General features: G+C 44.7%; 1 protein-coding gene and 1 long non-coding RNA gene across 2 annotated transcripts in view; one reads left to right on the top strand and one right to left on the bottom strand.

Moving 5' to 3' along the window:
* The window catches only part of CDH13 (cadherin 13), a 1,027,771-nt gene that overhangs the window by 340,763 nt on the left and 673,780 nt on the right, over positions 1 to 13,228 (bottom strand). The gene's annotated exons all lie outside the window — the stretch shown is intronic.
* LOC138419687 (uncharacterized) lies at positions 7,811 to 12,032 on the top strand. Its single transcript, XR_011249018.1, has 4 exons — positions 7,811 to 8,958; positions 9,403 to 9,528; positions 9,916 to 10,134; positions 10,629 to 12,032. It is a non-coding gene; the product is annotated as an uncharacterized lncRNA (long non-coding RNA).

Raw genomic sequence — 13,228 nt, 5'->3', positions numbered from 1 at the left:
GAAAACATAACTGAAAACCAAGTCTTCAGCACACAGAAGTCAGTGGTCTCAACCCTCATGCTGAGCTCTTGTCAGACATACTGATCTTCTTGGTGAGCTGGCAAGTATATCCTCATAACGCATTTCCAGTTGACTCATGAGCAACGGGAAAAAAAAAAGTTCTCTGAAAACCTTCTGGAGCTCTCTGAGCAGTTTCTGTACCTTTCCTCTCCCTCACCAGTCCTTGGGATGCGGACAGGAGGCCAGCACACTGATGTAAACGGCAGCCAGATGATGATGTGCGTTACTGGAGCATTTGCAGATAATCGCTCCTGGCCTATGATCTGAAATTACTGAGGTAGGGTGGAGTCAAAACCACCACACTGAGGAAGACGCCATCACAAGGCATTAAGTAGGTTTCTAATCCACTATCTAATGGCAAATAGACCTCAGGAGGCTTTCTGGAAAGAACTCTAAGATAATGGATGAGACAAAGACCATTTTTGTTCCAGGAAAGGCTCTATTTTCTGATTACCATACAAAATTGGTGACATGAAATGCATACAGAGGAGTAAGTGGGTTTGAATGCCTTGAGCAGCATAGCATAGTAGTTAAAAAGCATGGCTTGGAGTCACATTGTCTGGGTTATAGTTCTTACTGTTTGAGTGATACCACATATTGACATATTAGATTATTGTTATTAGATTTGGCAACAAATGCAGAGAATCCAATGTAACAGTGAGTTAAATAAGACAGAAGTCTGTTATTGTCTTACGTAAAATAATTCTGGAGGTGCAGCCCATGGCTAACATGACATTCCACAAGCAATAGAATCTAATCTCTATCTTTGTACACCTTCCTAGGACATAGTTTCCATTCTCAAAGCCACCTTACAAAGCACAGTGGCTGCATGAGTTCCTGCTATCATATGCTCATTCCAGGCACCAACAGAAATAGGTGGTAGGAGGACAAAAGAAAACTCTTCCCAGCTGGCTTGGCTCCCAACTCATCCAGAAGTCCTCTCACCCCAGAAATTCAGCCGCTCGGCTCGCAGGGCTATCTCTGGCTGCAAGAGAGGCTGGACAGTAGAGTGTGTGTCTGGACACACTGTCACTGCAGTGCGCTGGGGTCTGTCACTAAAAGTGACCAGAATGGGTACTAAGGAAGAGGTCTCTTTTCCCTGGAAAAATTGTCTTCTAACTTTAAGTTTCAATGTCCTCACTGGAGACATGGAGATGATCCCTGCATATCCCTCCTAGGATGCCTGAGGTGAGTCTGCACGCAGAGGAATCCCTTAGCACAGGGGCACAGGGCCCAGCACAAGCTCCTGCTAACAAGGCACTCGCTGTTAACCTGAGCTACGTGCTACCTGAGCACCCCTACAGGAGGAGGCTCTGGCCACTACCCACCCCCTCTAGCTCACCACAGATGGGTCTGGCCAATGCCCGCACATGTGGCGTCTCCCCTCCAGACTTTAGATTTGGTCTTCTTAACCGACAGGGCAGGGTTTCTTAACCCCGGCACTCATGGCATTTTTGAGTAAAACAGTCCTCGGCTGTGGGGGCTGTGCCCCGTGTACTCTGTCTGCACTCTCAGAACATGCTTCCTGGGCAGGTGCGGCGTGGGCCTCTCAGTCATGTTTCAGGTGCGAGGGTCAACGTTTCATGCTCAGCTACTTCAACCATGCTTTTGCAAACTAGTGGAAACCCACCCAGCCACTTTTACGTGATGCGTCACATGCAGAAAGAACCCGATTAACTTAGTTTTGCATGTCTAGGTTACTATTCAAGTTGTCACCTCTAGCCCTGGCTTAAGACTTTGGTATGAGCCAATGAGCACGGAATCTCCAAACAAGATGGAAGGTGAAGCTGCAGAATGGAAAAGAGAAACAGAGGAACGGAGGGCAGGCAGCTCACTGAGTTTTGATGGCCAAGGGAACAGGACTGTAAGGTCTTCCATTGTTCTGCAAAGTGACCAAGAGATCACTTGCAGAAACATGAGCCCTTGCCTGCCCTCCTCCACAAAGTGGGTATCCCTATTAGCAGCCCATTATTAACCAGGAACACAGCAGATTAAAAATTGGCATATTAACCGAAAGTTTAAAAAAAAAGAAAAGAAAAACAGAGCAAGGAGAAAACATTAAAATTCCCCAAACCAAACTTTTAAGAAATTTTTTAAAAGAGCCAGGCTTCTGAATAATAAAATAGCTTTGGGTACTATGATTGGTTTTTAAAAATGCAGCCATAATTAAAGCAAGAAAGCTGAAAGTCTATTAAAATTTTTTCTTTGATACTGGAAAACTCAATTCATGACCTATATTTTATAAGAACATATACTTGAAAGGGATTTTATATGCCCTCTTCCCATTGAACTTAGAATACTGAATCTCTTCCATTTACTTAAGGAGGGACGTGGTTCTATACATAAATTACTCAGGACTTCTTTTAGAATACTGTTCATATATTAAGGTGGAGTGATTCAAAGGTATTTGTATAGATGGATGGAAGTGGCTGCCCTAGACTCTGCCCTCAGAGGGGATGGGATTCTTACTGCAATGGTGCTGCAGTAGAAGCTGGTTTATCAAGCTCTCTGCTGATTATAAATCTTTTCTAACTGACATTTGTGGACTGTCTTGATTGATGGACAGCATGCCTTATGAATCTTGGAGAAGAGTTCTTGAGCGTCCCCCAGACTACCGCTAGGGGGAGGACCTGGCTCCCTTTGAGAAGCCATCGCCTTAACTGCGGGCTGCAGGGTTACCAGACAAGCCAGGCTGTAACCAAGAGCAAGAAGGTTGGGAGTGTTCACTTTCTCCCTCCCACCTTCCGTCTCTCTCTCTCACCTAGTACACACACACACACACACACACATGCATGCCTACACACATGTGTATATGTGTGCACACACATACGTACACACTCACACATATGCACACAAGGCAATGCTCCCTAAACTCAGGGTAGCAGATTATGATAGATCGCAGCATTTTCCTGGGTGAAGTGGTAAAAGGGCAGTGGATGTTATGGGCAGATGGAGAGGAAATGAAAGGGCATGGGGGTTAGGCAGAATTGAATCCCAGCTTTATCACTCACCAACTGTGTGACTTTGGGGAAGTAAACAACCTCCATGAGCTTGTTTCCTTGATTCTAAAAGAATTGCAAAGATTCCATTAAGAGATAGCATAGAACCTAAACCAGCAGCCGGTCCCGGAGGCGTAATACAGGTGGCTCTCACGGCTTCTGTCTGAAGGGCCGGCCCTGCTTCCCTCCCTGGTCCTGGTGAGAGGCACCCTGGCCCCGGCCTTCCCTGCGCAGCACTCACGGGGGCTCAGGGTGTGTGGACTGTCTGCCTTCCTTCCTCCTCTGCACACTCACTCCTCTGACTCAGCGTCTACTTCCTGCATCCTTCCCTCCCTGATGCCATCCTTACCGAACACCAGAGGATCTGGCAGTGAACACACTTTTGAGATACTTGTTCAAAGAGGAATAAATTATTAATAAAGGCAATGTTTATTTAAAAATCCAATAAGAAGGGAAGTTTATTGTGATTCATGCTTTCTGCCATTTGGGGCCTTTTGTTCAGTGAACAGAATTTATTGAGGGGCTACCATGTGCCTGGAACTCTGCTGAATGCTGACAGTTGAAGATGAAAAGACAATGTGATCCCCTGGGTTTAAGCTTAAGCCATAGAGAGAAAACCAAAGGTAAAATCCAGTTCATACTTTGAGGAAAATTTATAAACCTATTCTTCCCTGATAGCTCAGTTGGTAAAGAATCTGTAGTTTATGGCATTACCATAATTCCAAATAGATGGCATTGGTTACAATAATCAGGTACCATAAAATGAGTCAATATTTAGTGTTCTCCCATTCATCCTGAGCTCATCACAAAAATCTTATGTGACTGCTTCTTGTCACCTCCACTGTTACCAGCCCGGCCCAGGCCATGGTCCTCTAGTGCCTGGAATGCCAACAGGTCCCTTCTTCTGCTCTCCACTGAGTAGCACAAGTCATCTATTAACAGTAAAATCAGATTTTACCACTTTCCTGCTTAAAACCACCCAAAAGCTTCCTTAAATTCAAAGTGAAATCTTACAGAGCTCTAACCCAGGGATCTGCAAACTGTTTTCTGTAAATGGTCAATTTACATTAAAGAATGCATATATTTAATACAGTTTAAATATTTAAACTATTTAACATGTCTAATATATTTTAAATGTATATTTAGGTAGCTTATATTTAGGTAGGTGGTGGTTGTTGTCTAGTTGCTAAGTTGTGTCTGACTCTTTTCAACTCCATGGACTGTAACATACCAGGCTTCCCTGCCTTTCACCACCTCCTGGAGTTTGCTCAAACTCATGTCCATTGAATTGGTGATGCTATCTAATCATCTCATCCTCTGTTGCCGCTTCTCCTCCTGCCCTAAATCTTTCCCACCATCAAGGTTTTTTTCAATGACTCATCTCTTTTCATCAGGTGACCAAAGTATTGGAGATTCAGCTTCAGCATCAGTCCTTCCAATGAATATTCTGGGTTGTTTTCCTTTTGGATTGACTGGTTTGATCTCCTTACAGTCCAAGGGACTCTCAAGAGTCTCCTCCAGCACCACAGATTGAAAGCATCAGTTCTTCTGTGGTCAGCCTTCTTTGTGGTCCAACTTTCACATCTGTACGTGACTACTAGAAAACTATAGCTTTGGCTATATGGACCTTTGTGGGCAAAGTGATATCTCTGCTTTTCAATAGGCTGTCTGGGTTTGTCTTAGCTTTTCCTCCAAGGAGCAAGAGTCTTTTAATTTCATGGCTTCAGTCACTGTCCACAGTGATTTTGAAGCCCAAGAAAATAAAATTTGTCAATGCTTTCATTTTTTCCCCCTTCTATTTGCCTTGAAGTGATGGAACCACATGCCATAATCTTAGTTTCTTGAATATTGAGTTTTAAGTCAACATTTTCACTCTCCTCTTTTACCCTCAAGAGATATATAAATATATATTTAACCTTAAAAAAATTTTTTTTACAAATTTAAAAAATATATTTAGGTGGTATATATTTTTGGCTTTGTGGGACATTCAGTTTCTGTTCCAACTACTACCCAGTTCTAAGAACATCATGTGAAAACAGACTTTGTCAATGCTTGGATAAATGGACATGGTTGTATTTCAATAAAACTTTATTAACTTAAAAAGAAACAGTCAGTGGAACAGATTTGGCCCATGGCCCACAGTTTGCTGACTCCTGCTGGCCTTTCCCCTGGACCTCACCTGGGGCCCTTCTTTGTGCTCACATTCTCCCACCACCATGGCTGCCTCTCTGTCCCTCCATCTTCTTTCCTGCCTCAGACCTTTGCACTTTCTGATCCCTCCACCTGGAAGGACCTTGCTTAGTCTCTAGACGCTGTGGATCCTGCATTCATGCTGGTCTCAGCTTAAATGTCACATCTTTAGAGAGGCCTTCCTTGACCTTGTCATTCTATCACATCACCTGGTTCTGTTTTATCCAAAGGACTTAAGTTATCTTGTCTATTCCGTTCACCATTAATTATCTTTCTCCTCCGAGTGAAAAGCAAATGTCTTCAGAGTAGAGAGCTAGCTGGTCATGGCCAGTACTGCATCTCCAAACCTTAGAACACTATCTGGTCCACAGATGCTGACCAATAAACGTTCTTTGAATGATTTTGCTGAATGAAATGTCATCAGGAATTGATTTGAAATAAGACTTTCTCTGAAATTACAACTGTTTAGTGCCGTGGTGGGTCTGCCACGATGTTGTATTAATGTAACACTAAGAATTCCTGGACTACTCAGAGTGGATCCTCAAGCATCAGGGATGGATTTCAATGGTGCTGGAGTCCACCATGCGCGATGCCATAACAACTCAAAGAAGTTTTCTTTTTTATTTTGTAGCTGCTCATCTGATTTTCATTTTAACTGGAAACCCACATTAGAGTTATTCTTTCAAAATGTGGAATGATCACTAAGGTTCTGAAGCTACCAATGCCTCTTTACTTTCCCTTAACTTTAACCTATTATGCTGTTCTGGTTGAGTTATTTAGTTAATTTTTATTTGATTTTTGATAGTTGATGTCACAGATCCTTCTCTCTCCCAAATGGGGAGGGATGACTCCCAGCCTGAGCCTAAAATATACCAAGCAAACAAGTGGGGCAGGGGCTATCAAGGGTTTGTTTTTATGAGTAACTTCCGTGAGCACAGGAGCCAATCTGTCCAGTTCCGTGGGTTACCCTCAGTGCCTAGAAGATCTGGCATGGATGAGAGTAAGGGTGGGTGATGGGTAAAGGGGAGACAGCCATGCGAGGAACCAAGACATCATGGTTAGAGAGAAGAGTGATTTAAAAACAAGGTGGTGTCTATTTCTTGAACTGGTCTCTGGCCCCAGGGACTCATATATGAACTCAGGTGAAGCGAGGGCTGCAAATAAAAATGGGAAGAACTGTTTTCAAAGATCCCCGCATTAAAAAAGCAGCACACAGCTTCTCTGGTTGGGTATCCTCTTAGAACACAGGGCTCCAGGCATCCTCCTTTGTCTCACCAAGCCCCATGCTATCTCCAAGGTACCAGTGGACGAGTAGCAACAGTGTCTCCATCAGAGAGGGGCTGGGATATAAAGGAGGGGAAAAAGTGCCTACGACAAGACTGTTGACTGGCTTGGTTTACAGCCCCTGTAGACACCACATGGGGACCCCAGATGTGGATAGGAGCAAGTCGGCAGACATTCAGCTTCCTGAGTAGTAGCAAGGTCCAGATAACTCAACAGTTTTGATACATCTTATTCTGGAATATTCCCTTTGGGAAGATGTCTCTGATTAGCTTATGCAACTCTTTCATAAATTTTGTTTTATGGTCAACTGCACTGGAGTGATTTATATCATAATTCAATCTGAGTGGCACTGTGGCCTGTTAATGGGTTGCTGGGCAATTTATCTAAGCTAAGATTCTGAGGATGACTCCAGGAGAGGGGTCAGAATCAACAATTTCAGTCCTCTTCCTCAACCACACAATCTGGGGAGAAGTTTAGTGTGAGACAGTTCATAGCTTACAGATATAGGTAGTAAAATGACCACAAGACTTAGAGATATTGGGTATAATCTAGAAATACAAATAAATGTCCAACAGTATGCTCATCCATGAAAGGAAAGACTGTTAAATCTTCCTACATGAGTTTAGCTGAGATACCAATATAATACTCTGATTAAAAGTGTCACCCCAGTATATATCAAAAGGTAATGTCAAGGCTATGGTTTTTCCTATGATCATGTATTGATGTGAGAGTTGGACTGTGAAGAAGGCTGAGTGCCGAAGAATTGATGCTTTTGAACTGTGGTGTTGGAGAAGACTCTTGAGAGTCCCTTGGACTGCAAGGAGATCCAACCAGTCCATTCTGAAGGAGATCAACCCTGAGATTTCTTTGGAAGGAATGATGCTAAAGCTGAAACTCCAGTACTTTGGCCACCTCATGCAAAGAGTTGACTCATTGGAAAAGACTCTGATGCTGGGAGGGACTGGGGACAGGAGGAGAAGGGGATGACCGAGGATGAGATGGCTGGATGGCGTCACGGACTTGATGGACGTGAGTCTGAGTGAGCTCCGGGAGATGGTTATGGACAGGGAGGCCTGGCGTGCTGCGATTCATGGGGTTGCAAAGAGTCGGACACGACTGAGTGACTGAACTGAACTGAACTGAATAAACATATCACTTATCCTATCAATTCCACTTGTATGAATTTACCCAGGAGAAACTGTCACATGAGTAGGAAGAGACGTGTCCTCCCTTGCATAATTGATTGCAAATAGGGAAAAGTGAAAACAATTTAAGTCAATATGGGATTGGCTAACTAGATGATGGTGGATCTAAGCATTAGCTGTTTAAAACAGTGATATAACTTGATATTTACTGACTTACAAAAATGTCCGCAGGACCGTGCAGGGTGAAGAACGAGGCACAGAAGAGTGCAAAGAGCTCCGCTTCCATGGGACTGTGCTGTGTGTGTGCAACCCTGTGTTGGAGGGGCCCAGGGAGAGCCCTGGAACCATGCTCCTGGATGGCAACTGTGGTTTGCTCCGAATGGTGAGACTGGAGGGCACCTGCACTTTTTCACTTTAGTAAAGCTCTGGGGAAAGTGGAACTGCTTTAGTTTTAAAAGAAATTTACTTAAGAAAAAAAATAGCTCTGTGCCCAATATGAAGCCCGTGGGACTGGCTGGGATTGTTGAGAATGGAAGAACCTTTGATGTGAGAGTCTAAAGATCAGCAGAGGAAAACTGGACAGCTGGTGAACCAAAAGGCACAGGCAGTGTGGCAACAAGTAAACAGGTGACCAGAAAAGGGACTTTGCCACCCACGCTGAGGGTGCATGCTGAGTGAGGTCTCAAACACCAGCTCTCAGATATCAAACCCATCTCTATTTAGTCCAAGCTGTTTTAGAAAATACCAACTGCAGAGCAAAGTTGAGCTTCTGAGACAATAATTTTTTGGTCCCAAAGGTCATTTGATTGGCTGGTTCTCTCTGTCTGCCATGATAGAACTTATTTAAACATTACAGTAACTGAGACTAGAAGAACAGAAACTCATGTGGATGCCAGAGATAAAATAAAAGATAACTCTCCTCCTGCCCCCAATCTCCTCACATCACCTCTTCAGGCGAGGCTGGCTTCTCGCCCTCCTGGGGTGAGTGGCCCCTATGACTGCACTGCCTCTCCTACCAACTGCAATTCTGATTTATTTGTTGCTGTCTCCCCACCTGGCTGTCAGGAGGAAATGTGCAGCATCTGGCAAGTCCGTGGCTGGATTCTCAGAATTTAGAATAGTGTTGGCACAGAGCAGATGCTCAACAAAAATACTGGGTGAAAAAAAATAAAGGGAGCAAGAGAGGGGCACAGTCCTTGGGCTCTCAGAAGCTAGAAGATGAGGATTTAGCCACTAATCTCTGCCTCCGTTCAACAGCCTCAGGAAGGGTCGGCATGCAGGTAAGCAATGGGCATCTCTCAAGACTCAGAACATGCACCTCTAGGTCCTGCAGTCCTGTCCTCTCTGTGAAGAAAGGCATTCATCTTTCTCAGTCACACTGTGTGGTGACTAAGATATTTTCCCCATTACCTCCCTCCCCTGATGGCTCTCAAAGCTGCCTCTCCTGTCTAGGTGGTGGGTGCCCTTCTCCCAGCTGCCCCCGCTAACATCAGGGTAGCCAACAGTGTGGAGGAAGAACACAGCTGAGGCCAATCCAACAGCTAGCTTCTAGATCTTGTTGGAGGGCTGCCTCTGGGCTGCTACAACCCAGTGTGTGGTCCCAGCTAAGCAGAAGTGTCTGGGAATCAAAGTCCCCCTGGGGAGAGCATGGAGGATGGATAGCATAGCTCTCTGGATCCAGAGCTGGAGTAACCCCAATGTATGTGTCTTATGTCATTTCCCAGAGTCCTCCCTCCCCAGGCAATTGAGCTCAGAAGTGCCTACCCTGGTAACTGACTTCATGTGGTACCTCAAGTTGGCCAGCTTCTCCTTCCTGCAGCGCTCCCCACCTGCAATCCTGCACCTGTCTGGTAAACCACCTGCCCTCAGTCCTCACCTCAGGGTCTGTTTCTGGAGGAAGCCCTGAACACCAGTCCTCATGGATAGCCCTTCTCAACAGTGCCCAGAGGCCCAGTGGTGACAAAACATGGGGGAGCTGGTGCCAGGAGGCACTGTGGGGCTCTGGTATGTGTCCTCCAGGAACTTCAAGGGTCTCAGCCTCTACCTACCTGCCCCCCTCACACTTGTGAGGCCCTGGCATTGGGAACTCACAGAACATCAGACTCACATGGAGTTCTTGTTGACTCTGAGGAGCAGCCAGTGTCTGAGTTTGGGTCCCATAAATCAGTGCCTTGAGGCTTCACAAAAGGGATGGTATGTAATCTACTGTTATTTTCTCTTGATCTTCCTTCATCTAGTAAATGATTCCGTAAAACAATACCCTGGAGTTTATGCTGAGCAGCTAGAAATGGCCTCCTGTCTGCACATAGAGATAAATATGGGTGACCTTCTTTGGTGATGGATTCGTGCTGATGGCATCTGGGTACACTGCAACATGAAAATGACATTTGGTTGGTTGGGAGATGGATGCTCCTTCGCACAAACTGCATGTCTTTCTGCCTTACCTTCCCTAAAAGGTAGGCCACCAGAATAGTAAGAATAATTGCAGCATTAACAATATACTGGCATTTCTTAAACATTTCCAAGCACTGAGTGAAGCACCCTGCTTACATTAATCAATGCATAGAGCTTTCTAGGGTAGGTACTATTTTATACCCACCCTATCTGTTAATACAGACAAGGTGACTGAGGCTTCTAGAAGGTTCGGTAACCTGCTCAGTCTCACCTTGTTAAGGAGTTGAGTAGAACATCAGTCCCAGCTCCAGGCCACAGTGCTATATGTAGGATCAGCTACATAAAATGGGCCTTCCCTGATAGCTCAGTTGGTAAAGAATCCACCTTCAATATGGGAGACCTGGGTTAGATTCCTGGGTCAGGAAGATCTGCTAAAGAAGGGATAGGCTACCCACTCCAGTATTCTGGCCTGGAAAATTCCATGGACTGTATAGTCCACGGGGTCACAAAGAGTCGGACATGATTGAGTGACCTTCATTTTTACTTTCACTTTCAGTGCAAAATGAAGATGCAGCGTCGCTTGTTGAACAATTATTAAGAATTTTAAGATGGTGACAACAGATCATTAAATCAAGTGTGGAGCCCTTTGGAGCCTGGCGCTCTGTGAGGCTGTGCAGGTCCCACCCCATGAAGCTGGCTCTGGTTATGTGGATGCAGAAGAAAGTGATGCGAGTGATGATAAGGGCCCCCATGCTTAACATCGTTTAACCCTAGGAACTGAGCAGCCGCTCACATTAAATGAAAAGTGACTCAGGGTGCCAGGCTCTTTGGTCAGAAGAGCTGGTTATTTTCTGTCAGGAGTTAACTCAGTTCATCTGATGGACCTACACAAATACTTCCCTTTAGCTGGGCCTGCAAAGAGTCCGTGTGAGAGAAGGTGGCCACGTACAATATGGTGTTTGAGAAAGAGCCTGTGGCTTGAGGCCAGATGCAGACACTGATTCTAGCTCATCCACCAGCCTTAGCTGGTTCAAGTTCCCAGGTCTCTCTGAGATTCAGCCTTCTCATCTGTATGATGGGAAGAGTGGTACCCACACCTCAGAGCAGAGTGGAGGAAATGATACAGTTAGAGAAAGCTCTTGGCACACAGTAGTGCCCCCCTAAATGTGATGATTATTCAATGGCTGTTTGCACAGGCAAGTTTGTGGGTCAGCTGGAAGAGCACATAATTTGAAGGTGGATGCTATGGGTTGAGTCCTGAACAGTGTACCCATCTGTCATTTATGTGAACTGGGCAAGGTCAATGAATTCCTGAGGTTTGGGATTCCTCTCTGTGAAATGGATGCAATACAGTGTCTACAGCGCATAGGATTCCATGAGCCACAAATGAGCCAGACGTTGTGGAAACAGAAGAGGTGATCATTTCTCCAGCCTGTCAGAGATTGTTGGGACTTACAAGTAGCTTAGGTGGGGAGGGGACCGGAAAACAGGCCCCGCCTTCTGTCCCAGATTCCCACTGTCCTCACAGACATCAGGTGCCATCTCCTTGAGCTCTCCCACAGGGTGCAAAGTAATCTAAAGGTTTTTTCTGCTGAAACTTTTACACAACATTGTCACATTTTTGACCTCAAATTTGACTGACTCCATATTTCAATTCCTCTTTTATAATCAAACCCAGAGAGTGCCGAAAAAGAAAACCATGAATCAGGCCAAATTCTGCATAACTGGAAGAAACTATTCCGTACAGATATCCAAGTCTTTATGTATTTTTATAGGATAATACCAATCATAAATACAAGTTTAAGGTGGTTTATGTTCCGCTGGGAATACGTTCACGCTAACCGAATTGCTTTGTGCTTTAAGAAATTCAATGCACATAAAGGATTCCATTTTTCTCTGAAAATAACAACTTGTATATAAAGCAATAAAATTTGAAATTCTTTCTGAAACTTTAAAGAAGGGCACAGTGGGAGAAAAATTGGACGTCGTCTAATCATATACGCATATAATATACAAAGACGTGTACATGCTCACAGCCGCCTCACAGCCGCCTCACAGCCGCCTCGAATGTAACCACTGTCATTTACATTTAGAACACTTCTCGGGCCCATCTCGAATTCCAGTCACTCACAAACAGGGCCCGGGTACCACACACGGAAACTGGGAATCATTTTTCTGCTCTGCTCAAACTCCAGTTACTTGAATAGCTTTCCCCATCAATTCTTCTCATTCGGCAAATCAGCTTATTTAAGATTTCTGTAAACTTCCAACACAAACTCCAGGGTGTGTCTTGTTGGAAGTCATCTCTCCATCAAAAGCAGCTATTGAGCGATGCCAAGGGGAAGGTCTTCGCAGAGGTGATCTGACCCACCTTCACCAGCCTGCTCTCTGATTCTCCAGGCCCATTTGATGGAATGCCTTCAAATCCCAGAAGGGAGAGGGCTGCTCCTGCCCCTGGGGTTCTATCTGACTAAGTGCTGGAAGTCTAGCTCCTGGAAGCTGTAGGGAGGTTTTAGGCACCTTGCATACAATTAGTCACCTGGTAGGCTAGGTGGTTGCCATGGCAATAATTCCAGAGCCTTGGGTATCTACAGGTTATTGATACAATCAATCCATTCAGCAAAGGGAAAAAGAACCAGCCGAGCAGCCCCTGAGCGTCCATGTCCTACTGGCCTGAGGAGTGAGTGACTCCACTGTTATAAGTGTTTGAGCATAATCCAGACACAGCAGCACTGGCGTTCTTCACTCGGCTTGTTTTCACTCAATGTATGTGAAGGCTTAAAATTAAAGTCTACCCTTAAAATAGGGATTTTTCTACTGCTCTTCACTTTCAAAAGCATTATGTTCAGCAGTGACTACTTCTGCTGCTGGCCACAGAATGCTTTAATTAGTATCTATGGGCCGAAAAGGGAGCTCTCAAATATAAAACTTTCACCAATAGAAAGGTTAAAACTGGGGAAAAGATGACAGGAGTTCCATAGTAACCTTGAATGATTTCCACAGAGTAGAAACATGCATTGCCAGAGAAGGAAATAAAATGTCTTGACTTTGACCCTTTGAACAAGGACAAAAGTTTTCTCCATCCACATCTTCTAGGAAAAGGGTGGGGGGGAATGTCCTACACATTTTCCTCAAATGGTTCTTATCAAAAGGCAA

This window comes from Ovis canadensis, chromosome 14 (assembly GCF_042477335.2).
Source record: "Ovis canadensis isolate MfBH-ARS-UI-01 breed Bighorn chromosome 14, ARS-UI_OviCan_v2, whole genome shotgun sequence".
Taxonomy (NCBI): domain Eukaryota; kingdom Metazoa; phylum Chordata; class Mammalia; order Artiodactyla; family Bovidae; genus Ovis; species Ovis canadensis.
This window is presented reverse-complemented; position numbering and strand designations above follow the sequence as displayed.